We start from the raw sequence: 17761 nt of genomic DNA, 5'->3' as shown, positions 1-17761 counted from the left end.
AAAAGGGAGTGGTGAGGAGAACAGCTCCTTGTATCTGACTTCCCATTACATCCTCACCAGGGACCACCATAGTCTAGCCCTCAGAATAAATAGATGAGGTTATTTTTTCCATCTGTGGAGTTGGTTTAGCAGCTCCCAGCACTGGTTCAGTTGTGCTCCTACTGAAGCTAAATGAAATTATTTCCTTGAGAGCAGTTGGACCCAAAAAGCCTATTTGTAGCATTTCTCAGATATTGGAGGTTGTGTCTTGGGACTGTCTTTTGTTCTCTTCTTATTTGATATCTTCACCTTCCAGACCATAACAGGCAGGGTTTCCCTCAGCTTTATCACAATGCTGTTACACACTTGCAGCCATAATATCCCTTGATTTGGGGGCGTGGGAGAAACATGCAGCCTGCCACATTTGACCACATCCTCTGAAGCTGAGGTTGTGGTTGAGCTAATTATTTTCACGGCTGGAAGAGAACAGACAATGCTGCCTAAAGAGTGGGAAGATATGTGTCTGTGCGAGCCTGTGTTTGTGTGGTTATACCATCTGGGAAGAGCAGAGCCAGATACACTTCCCTTTGGATTTTTTTTTTTTTTTCTAATGTGCAAATCCTCAGTAAAGTCTCATTTCTCTGCTGAAGTCCTGCATTTGTCTGAGGGTTGGAGGACTGCATCTCTCTGCCCTCTGGAATTCCTGTTCTCCATTCCCCAACTGACTCTTTTTTGCTTCTGTGGGCAGGGGGGAAGTTGCCCTTCCTCTGCATTTCTTGTTTTTGTTCCACGAGCAGTATGAGGTACCCTTTTATTTATAATCTGAACGTTGGGGATGTTGGGCCAATCTGGTGCTTCCAGCTGGCTGAACACTTCCTAGAGCTTTGGATGCCAGATATAATGTAATTTATTGTGGAAAACAGTAGGGGAAATACACTTCTTGCTATCAAAGGTTAATGTGGAATATCAGCAGCTTTTCAGCAAGGGTACATGTGCTGTTGGATAGTCTGTGATTATGTGTCTCTTATTATAAGAGAAAAACAAATTGTTTTCCTTTTAGATGCTGCTGTTTAACCCCTTCTCTTTTCCCTCCTTGCCCTCAGTTATTTTGACTCCTTGCATTTTGCAGTTTTCACAAGTTTCCTCTGGGAGAAAAAAAAAAAAATCAATTGTACTTTGTTTGGCACGAAACTGAGCAAAATACGGTTGGGTGGATTTTTTTTTTTCTTTTGGCTTTGTTTTAACTAAAACATCCATTTCTGTGCCAAGACAGAGCAAAACTGCTGAGTTAGCCAAGGCTATAAATTGAACTGGTCCTTTTACCTCTAGAAAATATTAAAGCATCCTTCTGCCACTGAGCTGGCACTCGTTGCTGGATCAAGTGCTCCTATTAACGGGAAATCAGGAAAGCACATTATCACTCCAGTGCTGTCATTACCAGAGGGTTTTACTGAGCTACAGAGTCAGGAAAGTGACACTGGGAAGAGCAGAGAAAAATGGCACATTTAGAGCAAGGGAAGGGAAGCTTCAGACAAAAAAACTTGGAGATGCATTAGGAGTTTAAGGTACCCAGCATGGAGGCAAGTGGATGACTTTAAAGGGGATGTATTAGGTAAAGTGTCCAATTATTCTTCAGGTTTAGAGGTAAACTAGTGTAGACTTTTCTAATGGGCTCATTTGATCAATTCTAGAAGATCTGAAACCTACCAAGGCAAGACTGAATCAGCCTGGAATCTAATGAGGTTTATTCTGCACCAAGGAAAACCCCAAAGAGAGATTTTATTGGCAACTTTTTTCTTTCCCAGTAGAGTAAGTTCCCTCTCAGGGATTCTTCTGCTTAAGTGAGGTTTTTTTTCAATCATCAGAAATACACAGTGAATGGCACTCAGTTTTTAAAAAAATGGAAACTTATAGAATAGTAAGTTAATAAACATTGTGGTTATTTAAGACATAAACTTATTACTTACTCTGAGTGCTGCTGGTCAGTAGATGGGGGAGTTGCTTTCTTCCTGCAGAGCAATGCTGAATTCACCAGCTCTTTTGGCATTAGAGCCGTAAGGAAGACTTAGGTGAACATTTTGTTATAGTTCACAGTCTGGGCTGCATTCTGACTTCCATTTTATGGGATAAAAAAAAATGACAAATAATACATAAATTCAGTTTGGTTTGCTTTTCCTTTTCAAAGTTCTCCAGGGGCCTGAAATAATCTTCCTGACACCCGTGCAAGGTAAGCGTGGCTATCGAGTTTTACAGCTGTGGAAACTGAGGCACGGAGAGGTTAAACAGTGTCATTTGAAAACACAGGTGCCTAAAATGAAGCAACTTGAGTCCATGCTCTGAACAGCAGAAGCTCCAAGCTCCTGATTTCGCTAAAGAGCAAAAGGATGGTCAGAAAATATCCATGCAGCAGGCCCTGAATGGACGTGCTGAAATCTGCTGTAGAGCAAATGTCCCCTAAGTGTGGCTCCCCAGCATGTGGTCAGATCACTGGACCTCAGTGATTGTCAGGAGCTGCAAGTGGTTCCTAGCCCCCTTTAGGATTTGGGAATCTGACACTTTTACTGATATTTGCTCCCGACTTACCTGCTCTTAGTCAAATCTCTTAATTCTATACCTGAATTTTTTTTTTCTGTGCGAGAAGTCTCCTTGATAGGCATGATCATCTTGACAAGAAAACCTCTTTAGCAACATAAAATATATTCTTGTTTTTGTTTCTTGGGGTAGGCTTCCCTCTGAGAATTACTCACCAAGCCACATATTTGCTTCGCTCAGCACTATTCTTGTAGAAATATTTCTTGTTTATTTAGTCTTATGCTCTGGCCTGACATTCCCTTGTTGCTACAACACATCTGAGTAAGAGATTGAAGCACCCAGGGGATCCAAGATCATGGGCAGAAGTTAGAAAACAAGCACTGAGTTTAACTGCGGTTTTTGGGGGGCTCTGTGAATCAGCACATTCAATTTTTCTGCATGTCCTGAGCCCTGACTCTGCGCAGAGCTGGGATTGTTCTGGGCGTCTGAAGGCTCCTGTAGTTCACAACAAACATTTCCAACCTGCGGGTCCCAAGGAGCAGATGGACCTTTGAAACATTGGTTGTTTTCACTGAGCACTTATTAGTTTGACTAATACAATTTCTGCCAATTCATAATCTCAGTAAATTAAACAATATTGAGCTACTATTTCACAATTCTTCGAAAGTCATCTATTCCCCAAACTACAGAAAGCAGAAATTTCCTCGTCCCTCCCTCTAAGTTGTTTTCAAAGAGGTTTCAAAAATCATTCTGACTTTAGTACTGTGAAATTTTATCAAAGGGCACTCTTTCCCTGGACCCACTTATGGACGTATTTTGCCAATCAGATAAAACTTCCCAAGCCTTTTTCCAGCAGTATCAGTGATTAACTTGATCTTATTGCACTGAAAACGATTTTGTGCTGCAAATCATTTTCCATAGAATCTCTTTGTTATGTTGGGCGAACTCTGGAAAGATTATTTGTTAAGAACATTTCCAGGAACTTTACAGCACAGCGTGGTCTTCAAAGAAATGAAAATTACTTTAAAACGTTTTTCTTTAGATTAATAAAAGAGAGAATGTGTAATGAAAAGGACTGATAGGGAAATATTTAAGTATAATAATAGGCAGAAAAAATACCTATTAAGCAGAATAATGTCTGTATACCAACCCCCTCTCCATTTTAAATTGTATACATTATTTTAGCTGTTAGGAATCCGTCCTTCCACCTTGTGAAAGCTGACAATTTTTACTTACAGCCTGAAGCTAAATACTGCAGTGCCTCAAAATGGAAGATGAAACAGGCCAACAGGTTTTCTTTGTCTTTTGAAAAAAAAAAAAAAAAAAAAAAGGAGTGTCATTTCTTCTCCCTCCCCCTCGTGTGTTCCTCCCCCCCTCCCCTGCTACATCCCGACTGGTATCAGCAGCTTTTCCTCCGAAAAAGCACTAGATGGTGCCCCTTTTCTTTGAGAGTGACAGAGCTGGATTCCCAAGGGACGCGCTGCTCTGCCGGGAAAAGCGTCGGACACAAGAACTCCGAGTGTCTCCTTGTCCCTTAATACAATTATGAGTCCAATATAAGTCCCTTTTACGACTTTCAAGTCTTCAGCCCTGAACTAGATCCGCCTTTAGGAGACCCTCTTATTCCTGTTGGAAAATGAGTCACGACTTCAAAGATTCACGGGCAGTAAAGTAATTATTTTTAAAGAGTGATTTTAAATTAAAAAGGGGTAAGAACAGGGGATGTACCCTCGTCCCTGTTTTCGGTAGTCCAGCACTGCCACATCAAAGAACATTTGAATTCTTTGCTGAAAACAAAACTTTTCAAGTCAGTGATCTTTAATTAGACGCTAGCTGGTCAGTCTGACTGATACTAATTTGTTAATTTTGTAATGAACCTTTGCCTTTAACTGGCTGAGCAGCTGTTTGTAAACGGAATTGATATTACATTTCAATATTCCCTTCAAATAAAGTGCCAAACAGGGGATCTGGCCTTGTATTCTGCGCGTTCTGTCAACTTTATATCATTATATAAAAAAAAGTTAGTAGTAATGTTCATCAGTTTGTTACCTTTCCTTTGAAACTGGAATGAATAATTGGCTAAAAGGATTTTGCCTACCTGCATCTGTGTTTCTTTTTGCAAAATAGCTGTTTACCTGGTGCATGTCATCTTTGTATTTAGACGATCGTTAGATTCTAGACCCTTGACAGAAGAAAGTGATGGCATGACATTGAAACAAATTCAAAATCAACTAGTAAAATGTTTGCTTGTTAAGGAGGAAAGCTGAGGCAGATATCTAACCTCTCATTGTGAAAACCCTAAAAATGAACTGAAAAAGAGCCACTTCCTTGAATCTGTTCATTTATGCATTTGAAATGGCATAAAAATAGTTGCTGTTTGAAGTGACCCAAGATAAATTAGTCCAGGTTTGTCATTTCTTACTATTTTTGTAAATGGTCCTTAGAAAATTAGGTCCATTGGCATCTGGGAACAAAAAAAATTCAACTGGGAAAAGAAGCTCTAATATGAAACAGAAAGAATTATTCCCATGCTCTGGCTGCCCTGTCATATGTCATGACATGTGGCAGGTTGACTGCTCATTAATTCTATTTATATCAGTATGATAATACACCCCACTGAGTACACATGTGTTAAAATATTCATAAATTATGTTTAGTGCAAGCAGATATACATTACATGCCAAAAGAAGACTATTATTTAGAGACAAAACTGGTAAACAGTCAAACATGGAAAAGTCTTTTTAATGTTAGGCCAGTACATTGTGTATCATCAAACTCACATTTAATTGCCTTTACTTGCAGACTCTGTCTCCAGCAATGCAATATCCAATGCGCCTTTATATTTTTGAACAGCTTGCAAAAGAAAGAAGAGGCTTTTACTGAAAGTAATTGGAATTTCAGCAATTACTGTAAATGTCATATTATCTCAAAGCAGTAACTATAACAATTTGAAATATTTAAAATGAAGCCTTACTTTGACCTGCACATATTTCAAGTTACTTTTACATAGCTTAAAGCTCTACTCTAAATATTAAAAAATTCAGATGTGAACTGGTTTTGAAGGGAAAATGCAGTTTAGCTCCCAAAATACTTAATAGAAAATTTTAGGCAAAAAATTAGCCAAAAATTGTTCATCATCCTTGCTGGGGATATTTTATGTTACATATATCTCTGTCAATATTTATATCTATATCTATATATGCTAAACTTTTAAAAGGCCTATTAAAACAGTAAAACGAAAAGTATGTTTTAGAGGTAGCTAATTTTGCATAGAATGTGAAAGTAATCTCAGGATATTAAACCAGACATATCTGTGTCTTTAAATCAGTTTGTTCAGCATCAAAATGCTCTTCAATGTGCAATCAGTTTTGAATTTCTCCTAGCATTGGATCAGAATTATTAGAATATTTAGACTTTTTTTTTTTTTTTCTGGCAAGAAATCATTATGGACTATGTTGAATTCCTTTATTTAAAAATAAAAATTGGCAACTTTTTTTCTTTCCCAGCAAAGTAAGTTCCCTCCTGTTTTAATGACGTTTTAAATTCAAATGTTTTAAATGATGTTTTAAATTTTAAAATGCATGTCAGAACTTCAGAAATTATCACAAATTATCGTGGACTAATGGCACAGGTGTTAAAATCCTTGCAAGTTTGAAAATTATTAACAGAAGGTATGAAACATCAGACATTTATTTGCAGTTATTGTGGTAGCAGTTCTCCTACTAAGTGAGCACAAACTGAGCTGGTTTCCATATCCTGTCAGTGAATGTTTGGAAAACAATTTCAAAACTTTTAAAAATATCAAATGCTGTCGTGGGGGCAGAGAGAAGGGAGAAAGGGGGTTGTCTCATGGTGAAATTTTGGGAAGGTATACGTTGGGATTTGGAATTTCTACGTATCACAAAGGGCAAATAATTTAGTTTCTGCTCAGTTTTAAGAGACCTGAGCAGGGGCAGGATGACATGACTGACGCTAAAGCTGTTCTAATCACAAAGCCATGCTGATGTTTCTAGCAGCAGGGAAGCCCAGTGCCTCCTGATAAAGGAGATAAAGGACGAAGAGGGGGCACAGGAGCATGACGTCACAAAGCCACCTCTTCAGCAGTTTTGGTGGGAAAGATGCTTTTCCCAGGTGTTTGTGGGCAAAAATGTCACCCCTTGATTTTGGGCTGCATTGCCAAACTCACCAGCCCAGCTGATGGCTGCCCAGACTATACAAGTGGCTCCATTTTAACCATCAGCAAAATGCTTAGAAGGGGTTGGGAATTTTCTCTTTCTCTGATTGAAAAGGCTGGCTTGAGGAAACAGAAACTTTTTTTTTTTTTTTTTTTTTTTAGGCAGGTATCACTTTCAAAGAAACTTTCATCAGAAGAGATTTGTCAGCCGTGGGATGGAATTTCTGGTCGAGACCAGGAGGAGATGGCAAAGTTGGGGTATCAGGTAGCGCCGTGATGGGTCAGGGCACTCACCTGGAATGTGGAAAATCAAGGTTCAGGCCTGGGGACTTGAACGTGAGGTTTTACAGAGTGCCTTGACACACAAGGCTTTTGAGTTGTTTGCTTGCTGTGCTTTTAACTGTTTATGCAAAGTGGAGCCCTGCTAGTGAGCAGGAGATCTCCAGAGCTGATGTGTCCCTGATGTGTCAGACTAAGACCTGGGGCAGTCTGTGGAAAATGGGAGAAAGTGGCAAAGCAGGCAGCACTGTGTGCTTTCCCCACCTTTTAAACACTGCTCATCTCTCATTCTCGTGTATAAAATTCAAAACGTCTCGGTCCTGGTGAGGAATGGGAGCGTTTCTGAAATCTCATAATAGCTCTGCAAAATGCAAAACTCCCTTCTCCCATCCCACCACTGTCCTCTTTGCCATAGAAACAAATTGCAAAAAAATCCGCTGAATTCCTGGGAGCGAACCGTGACTCATGTAAAATGGTTTGTCAATTGCTAGAGAATTTACTCCTTGTAAGTATAAAAATCGCAGTCTCTTAATAAGACAGCTTTTAAAAATAAAACGCTTTCTGAATTTTAAGAAACTTTGTAATAATATAAACAAGGCTTTTAATCTTGGTAATGTTAGTAGCAAATTATATACAACATCTAATTTTATCAGACGATAACAGTTGTAGTTTTTATCTTCAAAAACAGGTTGTGAGTGCTTGAGGGGAATAACTCTTCATAGCAAAAGCGAAGTTAATTTTGTGTTGTCTTATGTTGCTGGCAGAGAAGCGTTTCTTTATTTAGTTCTTTTTTTCTGGTTGTTGTTCTTTTTTTGCTCTAAAAAAAGGAGTAATTTCATGCAGCAGTTTATTTAAATACAGAAAAAAAATCACATTAGAAAGATCTCTCATTATAAGCTTTCTGAAAGTTTGCTCTGCACTTTCATGTAAAACTTGGCCTCGGTACAGAACTGCTGTACAATCATTTTCATCTGAGATTTGAACATATTGGATGAACTAGAGCAGTTCTTTCTTCTATCCTGTCATTTTTTTCCCTTGGAAATGATGAGCATATGGCAGCCACCCTTACTGGATTCTCAAACAACAGGAGGGACCTTATTTCGATTCCTGCATCCTGTCATCAGTGAATCCCATGATATTTTGTTCTTGCAAGGCTAAAGATGTGATTCGCATTTGCCATAAGGACAGAGCTTAATGTGATGCCATTTTACCACAGGAGCCCTCAATCAGTTAATTAAACATGATATAAATCACTGCATGTATTTGTAAAGTAAGATTAATATGGCAAAGTCAGAGTAATGAGGAATCCTCACCATTGTCTGAGTGTGAATCACTGATACGAAGATTACCCTTTTTGAAACTGAATATCTTTGAGTGGGTTTTGTTGGCTTAATCCCTCAGACTGCTTTGTGCAACTCGAAACCCAGACCTGTCATCTTTAGCCAAAATTTCAGCCATAACTTCCTCAGCTTTCACCCAATCATTTAAATCAGCATTCATAATACTTAGAAAGATCAAACCTTTCAGCATACCACAAGGCTTCTTCATACCACCTGGGACATTGGCAACATGTTTAATAAATATTTCATTTCATTTCATCATGGAGATTCTTCTTTTGGGTTTTTTCTTTTCAGGGGATTTACAGGGTACCCACAGCAGCACATTCCATCACTATGATCACTTAGGTTTACAGGCTTAATGAAAGGGTTGGGTTTTTTTCTTTCTTGAAATGCTATGGAGCCTTGTTAAACTAGAGCCATTACAGACACACAGGATAGGTGCCCTGGAAAGATCAAAGCCTCCTAAAAGACAGTTCTCTAGGGTTCTGGAGCTCTGTTTGAAAATCGGTCTGTTTACAAAGTAGAGATTGATAAACCCACACTTCGAAAATCCTGTGTTCAAGGCCAAAGGCCTGATATCATTTAATATGGAATCCACTTCAGTCATTCCCTGCTGACACCAAACTTTGAGCCACTCTGAGGGAAATATCTTCTGATAGATGGGCATCCCATGGCACCGTGTGCATCCTGTGGCATGGAGTCTTCCACGGAACGCCTTTTTGTTGTCGTTGTTGTTACAGATCACCAGGCCCATATTTTGCTCTTTTAAAACACCAGACGTATCCTGCATGTAGCAGGCAGCCTTGACCCTTTGTATTTCAGTTAGGAATGTGTAGGAGAGGAAGGAAAAAGGGGAAGAAATGATGCTGTCCTTGTTGTTGGACTGAATTCTGTGTTCATCAGGGCAGTGAAGGCAGGGGTCAGGGTAGAGGCAGATCCAATGAAAGGAAAATGTGCCTCCTCAAACAGAACCCCGTGCTGGAGGTTTTACAGTGTCTGAAGAGAGTCTCAGAAGAATTATGCTATCAAAGGAGCTGGCAAGAGGATAAGATACAGTCAGAATTCTTAAGCGCTTTCCAGAGTTCATAGACTTTACTCAGGAGATGCTTCCACCAGCTTGAGACAGATCTTGATAGCCTCAGTATGAGTGAACAGTACAAGTGGTACTGGTTTAAAGTGTTGGGAGGGTGTCCCAGCTGGGATTGGGATGTCTGGGGGGTAATTCAGTGACAAAGAAGTAAACTTGCATCTCCCAGCTCACAAGAGAACATGCTGCCGTTGTGCCATCTGCTCCTTCACCAGAAAACAGAGGAAAGTGAGGAAATATATGGGTACTCTCTGCTTCCAGTGCAGTTGTGATGCTGGATGTCAAAGATCATGAGCAGAGTGCAGAAATTACTCCAAAAGCCAAAGGGGAAGGAGAGGAGACACTGATCCATTTTCCCCATGTTGCCAGCAGGAAATTGAGCAGACTAAGCTTGGTCTAAAGTGCCCTACAGTCACAGACTCTGTGATGTGCAACTGATGCAGTCCAGGTACCTCCAGAAACGGGGTATGGGGAGCCTTTCAAGATTTGTGGGGGGGCCTTTCAAGTTGCTATTCTCTATTCTGGAGCCTCTGCTTATTTTTCATGGATACCAAACTTAAGGGCTTGACTCTGTGAGCCCTAAGCCAGAGTTTAGGAGCACACAGAGCTGGACCCTAACATCAGGAGCTTGTGTGGCTGTAAAAGTGAGACCCCCTGGCTGATTTTTTTTTTTTCTGTCCTGATGGCCTTCAGAAAACCAGTAGATCCTGTGCAGCTGGAAGCCCTGTGATTGCTGTTGGAGTTTTGAAGGGTCTGTATTTGCAAATGCCTGAATGATGAAAGTAAAAAGTGTAAGAGGAGAATCCCTGTTGTATTAGTAATTTTTTTAAGCTGCAGGTGCATAAACATAAACACTTGAGATGAGATGATTTCCTTTCTGTGCTCTTCATTAGGTTAACACAGTCTAAATTGAAACTGAAGTGAAAAACTCTGATGCAGAATTGAGAGTTTCATTTCTGCTACTGTTTTTTTCTCCCATTCATGTTCTTTTTAAGTTCACAAACTCAGATTTGCTTTCGATGCAGCAGTTAATAAACATCATTGTGATACTGATTTGTGGATAGCTATTTGAGATTTAGCCTAAAACTGTGCATAAATTACCTTACAATACCTTGGCAAATGGCCTGTTTAAAGAACTTCGCCCTTCTATGATCACTGTCAATACAATTTTCATTATAAAGATTGCTATTATACCAAAATGGCTATACTGAAAGGCTGTCAGGAAAAAGATGTGTTTTCCTTTGAAGTCTTACAAGTATCCCTGTGTCTGTTATGATGCAAGATTTTTCCTCTCCTCTCCTCTCCTCTCCTCTCATTTTTTTACAGTTTTCAGGTTAGAGTTGCTTATTTTTCTACTCTTGGAATCCATCACTCTCATAAAACTCCAGTTACAGCTGCATTTGCTTACTGTGTGGCTTGCTTTTACGGCTCTCCCAAACCTATATTGCACTTTACAAAACCTGCAACGTAGAGTCCCATGTTCATTCTTGTTCTTATTTTTGCCCTCTGGGTGATATTGGTTACTTATCCAGCGCTGTCAGACCCTGAATAGCTTTGGTTTATTTATTCCTTTCTTACATTGTTGTGCTTTGTCTGATATCTAACCTAAAATTCCTTGTCATTTACGATGAAGACTTGCAAAATGCAAACAGTTTACTGAGGGGATTAGAGTTGATGTGAAGGATTAATGCAGAGCTGAGGAATCCCCCTGGAAGATATTTGGATCAAATCCAGCCTGCGCAAGTTACCACAAGTTGCAGTGGGCAGAGAGAATGCACATTTTCATTGGTTTGAGATACTTTTGTGTATAATCACTCAAATATTGGGAAGGTTCTGTTTTGGGCAGGTCTGTATGATTTTGGGGTTGAATCACTCCAGTGCTTTATTTCAGGATGTTCATCAAAGTGAGTTTTACTTTTGGTGCCTGAGCATCCACGGGAAAGGCACTTGGGGCTGATAAGGAGTTAATGTATGAGGTAGAAATGTCTGTGTGCATGTCCAGCCAGGAAGAGGAAACAATGCCACAGGGCCACAGGACTTTTTTTCCTCTCATTTGACACAGCTTAGCACTCAAAATGAAAATTTGTTTATTATTATTTTTTTAATTTATTTTTATTTTTATTTTTTTATTTTTTTTTTTTTTGGGAATTGAACTACTTCATTCCCAACCTTTTTGAAAATTGTTAAAAACATAGTGGGAAGGCTTAACAAAAGACTGGTGTGAGTTCCTTAAAGTCAATTTACAGGTGAGGAAACAGTCTCAAGTTTTTTTGTATTAATCCATCATGTTCCCCCCCACAAACACTAGTTCTAAATAGTATATTTAATACTATTAGCAAATATTAGTGTAGTTTCAGATGAAATATTCCGGGGCATAGAGCTCAAGGATTAAACCCTCTTGCAGGGCTACTTGTAGAACAGCCTACGGTGTTGGGATCTTTGTTGATTCAAGTATTTGATATTAAAAGAAAAACAAACAAAAACCACTCAAACAAACAAAACCAGCACAAAACAAAAACCAAAACCAACCAAACAAACAACCAAAAACCAAATCAACAAAAAAACCCCAAAAAACAAGACAAAACCCACCTAGAAAAACCTAAAAAAAAAAACCCGAACAAAAACCAAAACAAAACCAAAAAAACCAACAATAACCTGATCTTGAAAGTAATCAGCATCCCTGTTCATACGCTCTACATTTAATGTGTTGTAATTTGCTGTCATGTTTTTGGTAGATTTGCAATCCTCCTTGTTTTAAGATTAAGGTAGGCTACAGAGACACGTTCCTGATTTTTCCCTGAGAAATCAGTGAGTGCAGTCAAGACTCCTCCATTTCACTGGCTGAAGGATCAGACCCAACTTTTGCGTCTGGTGGTAATGCTCAAGTCGGCTTTAGTGGCTTTTGTAATTTCTTTGCAGCATAATAAAAAGCTCTTTAGAACATTGCTACGTGGATTAATATAGAAAGTGCTGGTGCTACTTTTATACACAGGGAGTTTACTACGAGGATGCAAGAACAAATTGATTGCAGGCAATCCTGTGCTTGAGTACCCAGGAGTGAAAGGAATGATTACAACAACCTCTGGGATTTCTTCTCAGATGTGGTTCCTGAAAACACCCACACCCACAAAGTATTGGGCACAACAGAGTATTGTTTCCTTCTGATGTGGAATCACAAAAAAAACATATTTTACTTGAGGAGGTGGGAGGGTTGAGGGGGAGAGGAAACTCAAGAGACATTAATGTTTAATGTTTTTAATTTTGTAAAATGAACAACAAAAAAGGATATGGTTTGTGAGTGCTGCTGAGATTGTTTAAACCCTGGCAGCTTGCTGTCAGATGAGACGCTGAAAGCCAGGAAGGAAGAAACTGAGGGGGCAAACTGAGTAAACTGCTGGCATGTCACCTTTGGCACCCTGATCTGATGGAAGAGTGAAATAATGGGGAAACAAATTCAGCATGCACTGCTGTGGATGCCACGAAATGACTTGCAGCACCTTGAATTGTATCAGACAGGACCTTGAATTGCAGCCAGGCAGGTATATTTCTCTTCTTTGTGGAAGGTTCTAGCTGTTACAGAGCTCATTTTCCTGGCCAGCCCCTGGGTTAAGGACTACATTAATTGTGCCTTTTGCTTCACTGAGCCCTTCCAGGTTGCCCTCTTCTGCCCTGACAGAGAACATGTCTGTGACTGAGGGCTTCCAGGCAGACAATGCCACATCTCTCAGGAATGGGGAGGAATTCTCAGGGGACTTTAACACCTCAGCTTACCGAGGGTGTTTTAACCCCTGGTAAATACTGAGGTGAGTAATTCAAGTTATACAGGTTAGAGCAGTGTCTGTATATACTCTGCACAAAGGAGCTCAGGAAGCACCATTGCTTTTCTGTGGCAGATTCTGAAACTGAAGTTTCAGGGGAAAAATAAATTCAGAAAAAGAAATCAGTCAGGAATCTGACAATGAGCTTGTTTCAATAAAATAAAGACAAGCCCCTGGTATTTTAAAATAATTAATAGACAATATCAGTGTTTGTAGTTTATTACGCCATGAAATAAAAACGACGTCAGAAAATAAAAAATAAGAATTAATGATCTTAACAAAATCAAACAATTTTTGCCTTTTGAAAGTGCAGCATTGCAGCTTTTATTGTGAAGCCGAAATTTTTTGGCAGAAAAAAAAGTAAAATCTGTTTATATTTCTTCCCCCTCTTTGAGGCTGACTGATTGCTTTAATTTGTAGGGTGTATGTGCTCAAAGTGCTCCGGTTGGTAGTATCCATCTGGTGTATACAACTCTCAGTGGTCAGGGCATTATAATACTGTGCCTCACTGGAGATTTTCCTGGAAGGGGATGTAGGAGTTGCTCCAGCACAGCTCTGACACCGGTGAGACTGTGGCAAAGGAGCAGATGTTGCTGTAGGTGAATAATAATCTGCTGTTATGGGGGCGTGGGGGGGGGAAGGGGGGTGAGCACACTACAAATGAACAATGCTGAGCTCATTTAGGTGTGTGCTGGTTTAGGCTGTGCCTTCGCTTGTGCCACCTTTTTCAGGAGCCACCTTTGTTGTTTCTGTCCTGTTGGAGCCCCAGAACCGAGATCAGGTCTCTCTATGAGTCATTAAAACCTGAGAAGGACTTGGGAGGAAGGAACCTGTCTAGTTATGACTGTTTGCTGAGTGGAGGGGCTCAGGTTTGGCAAAGAAGAGCTTTCTGTGGGATGGCAGGAAGGAGCTCGGTGAGCTTCTGACCCTATTTAGTCCCCAGAAACTATAGGAATGGGAAAAAATTTAACTAGTGTTACTCAGACCGTAGCCACTTTTCCTTGTGACTCCCCTTTTGCTCTGGGTCCAGAAGTTGCTGGGACATCCATTCCTGGGGGACAGAGGGGTACAGCAAATATTTGTCATCCAGGACAGATTAATAGAAGAATTCATGCTATTCCTCCTGCAAGTGCCCTGGAACATACAGAGGATAAAGTAATGCTTGTACTTGTTTTACAGTGGGCTAAGGATGGGAAGACTCCGAAAGGTTGCCTAGAATAATGTGGGGAAAAACTACTGTAAAGAACTAATTTTATCCCTTCTTTTCAAGTTTACTGATTGTTGTTTTTTTGGGGTTTTTTTTTGTTTGTTTTTTTTTTTTTTTTTTCCTCCCATGAGCAGCAGGGTCATTACCTGCACAGCCTAACCCAGGAAAAGCACTGTCCTCAGCTGGGCCAAACCCACCTTGCAGGAATAAAAACATTTCATTTTTTTTTCATGTAATTTCCGCTACACCAATATCTCCAGTCACTGTATTTGATGGCTGTTGAAGACCTTTCATTTCATTTGGATGATCCAGGTACCCTACACTGACAACTGCTCTCACTGCAGCATTACTGAAGAGCTACTGTGTGTTAGGACAGGCCTTAATCAATAGGTATATGTTTTTCAAACAATGGATGAGAATAGCTTAGAAGTGGAGTTTTTAAAAAATGCAGCGTGCTTTTATGAATCAGCTTAGCTCGAACTAAGTTTAATTTAGAAAAGAGCCTCTTCAGCAAATGAAATTTTATGGCACCGTTCCCAGTTGGTCTTAACTTTCCATGCAGATTCTGAATCCCAGTGCAGGTCAGGAAGAGACCTGAACTCCTCAGTATGAGGGTGGCTGGTATTCAGCAGCTGCAGTGACAGGCAACTTAGGAGGAGGAAATGATAGAATAGATGAGGAATCCAGAGCTGGGTTTTGGTTTGAAACTGTGTGTCAAGTTTTTTTCAAACTACGTTTTAAAGTGAAGCAAAGATGTGATAAAAAGGAACTTGTCAGCAATCATTAGACCTGAAATTAAACCTGCTCTTCTACTCAGTTTACAGGCATGTAGAAGCGTGTTAGACTGCTGCTCTGCTCTGTACCAACAAACAGGCTGAATACCAAAATGCTCTGATACTGATTCTAATTCTTTGGCCATTTTGCCCCTGAAGTTCTTAAGGCCTTTACATGCCTAGTCCTGTTAGCTGTGTCACTCTTCCTGCAGCACAGAGTCCAGGTACACTGCAAAACTTGGTTACGGCTTCCTCTTCTCAATAAGCAGTTTAAAGACTGTTCAGAGCATGACCAACAATAGAGGACAAGCTTTGAAAAGTCCAGTTTGTTGCCAGACTCTTTCCCTTTGGAACTGACAGCTCTGAAGGGAAGAAAAAACTGGTGTAGACAGTGAAAGCCTAAAGCAGCAACTCTGCTCAGAGCGTGTGACAGATTGAAGAAGTCAGGAGCTGAGTGACATCAGAGCTTTCCAGGAGCAAGATCTTTCCCAGGCTGGAGGAACTGGTTCCGTATCTCCTGTGCTTGCCTGGAGACACGAGGCTTGTCAGTCCAGATAGCTCCAGTTTAGATAAACACTTTTGTTCCTTTGCTTTGGAGGGGGGCATTGCCTCTCCTGAATGACAATCCACCCATGAAATGCTTTCAGACCTGTGGATCTCCCACAAAGGATCCTGCAAGCAGTGCCAGTCTGTCTGCTCTGGTTTCCCTTCTCGCCATAACCTGTTCAGATCTCCAGAATGAATCTCATAAATACAGAACTGGGTTAAATCTGTGGATTTCACAAGTCCCCTGTTGTTGTTTTAGCCTAATCATGCTGGTTTGATGGGTTTTACCTTGGCCTCTGTCATGTTTCCATTGTGGCCAGCTAAGCTTGCTTTGCTTTCCACTGATATTGTCCTATATTCAGTGTTTTGACTTTACATGACCCTGACACTGGGTAGGGGGAGGAGGATGGAAAAATTGTATTGCTGATGGCTAATCCTGTGCATTGCTCGGAGACTTCATCCACTCCAGCAACCTTTTTGCATGGTAATATTTTTTGTTAGCAATAAAAAGGATTAATTCTAGAAATCAAGCTCTTTGATTATGATAAGCATAATAAATATCTTAGACAAATTGCTATCCTTTTAAGAATATTAGTAAATGAAGACCTTTGCTCTCTTTGGCTGGGTTTGAGGCTGCTGGTACATGTATTAATACCATCTGCACTGTGTGCTAATACAACTCCTTGTTGTCTGGTCTTCCTGGGAATGCATTATATAGATTGCAGCTGGTTCAGGATGCAGCTGCCAGGGTCATGACTCACACTAAGATTAATCATTACGCCTGGGTTAGCTTCACTTCTTCGACTACCCATTACATTTAGCAGAGATTATGAGATGTTACTTTTAACTTACAAGGCTTGGACTAACACCTACTCACCTCAGCAACACCCAGGCTTTTATAGTGTGGTTTCTCTTGGTAAATCTTCTAGAGAAGCAGAGTCTTTTGAGATGCCGCTGTGCTTTCAGCTTGAGGGGCAAAACCCTCAGGGTTCTGTGTGTGAAGTGGCACATGGGGAGATTCTCACATCTTTGGGGTCACTCCTGTGATGGGGCTTTATTTGTGCCTAGTGTACGCTGCCAATGCAGGACTTCTTGCTGGAGGAAACAAAGAGGAGGATGAAAACCTCACCACCACTCCTGTTACATAATTAACATTGCAATTCACCTAGTTGTCTGCATTTAGTGCCAAGTGTTTTGAGTGAGAGCCGTCCAAAGAAATTCAGTTCCCTCAAAAGGGAAAAGCCAGCGTGAATATTGCCACTTCACATGCAACTAAGATCATGCCACAATGTGACACTTCCCAACAGAAGCCTACAACACAAATTCAGCTAACAGAAATGAACAGGAGCCTAACTCGACTACATTCCCCGGAGCTGAGTCTCTGAGATCTTCTCAAGCATAAAGGGGAAAAAAAAAGCCACATGTACAGAAGACATTTGAAGGACAATTGACTAAATGTGCCTGTGGTGTTCCACATCAGAGCTGTGAAGAGGAAACTTGAGGTTACCTTTTTTATGTACATATGGTTTAGGTTCCTGCCCCTAGGGTTGTGGCAAAAGCTATTGTTGCTAAAGAAAACCTGATTGTTGATGTATGGGGTAGAATATAGGGAAGAAATTATTTATTTTATGTGCTGCAGTTACTTTATAATGTCGTACAGGATTTTACCCCACCGGGCTGCTCAGCCCTGAATACAGTGAGAAAAAAAAAATATCTGTATCAGAGAGCCATAGGGTGTGATAGCTACTGAATGAGAAAACACCATTGTTTGGGGGGGAAGCAAATTTTCTGAAGTTTCATTTGACAGAGTATGAAGGAATAGGGTTTGTTTCTCTGTGATGGGCATCACAGCTAGAGGTCAGTTGAGTGTTATTTTTTGGGAGAAGGTAAAACTTCCTAAAAAAGTTTCCTGTAGAAATGGGCTGGCTTTATCTCACACTGAAATTAAGCACTCAGCTGAGGGGCTTAAGTCAGGAATCTGTTTGCTGTCTTCAACTTCTTTTGTCAATAAGAGAGATCCCCCCTC

Source organism: Chamaea fasciata, unplaced genomic scaffold (assembly GCF_029207755.1).
Source record: "Chamaea fasciata isolate MVZ Bird 193981 ecotype frontalis unplaced genomic scaffold, bChaFas1.0.hap1 SCAF_3, whole genome shotgun sequence".
NCBI lineage: Eukaryota > Metazoa > Chordata > Aves > Passeriformes > Sylviidae > Chamaea > Chamaea fasciata.
The sequence above is the reverse complement of the archived record's forward strand: the minus strand, read 5'-3'. Positions refer to the sequence as shown.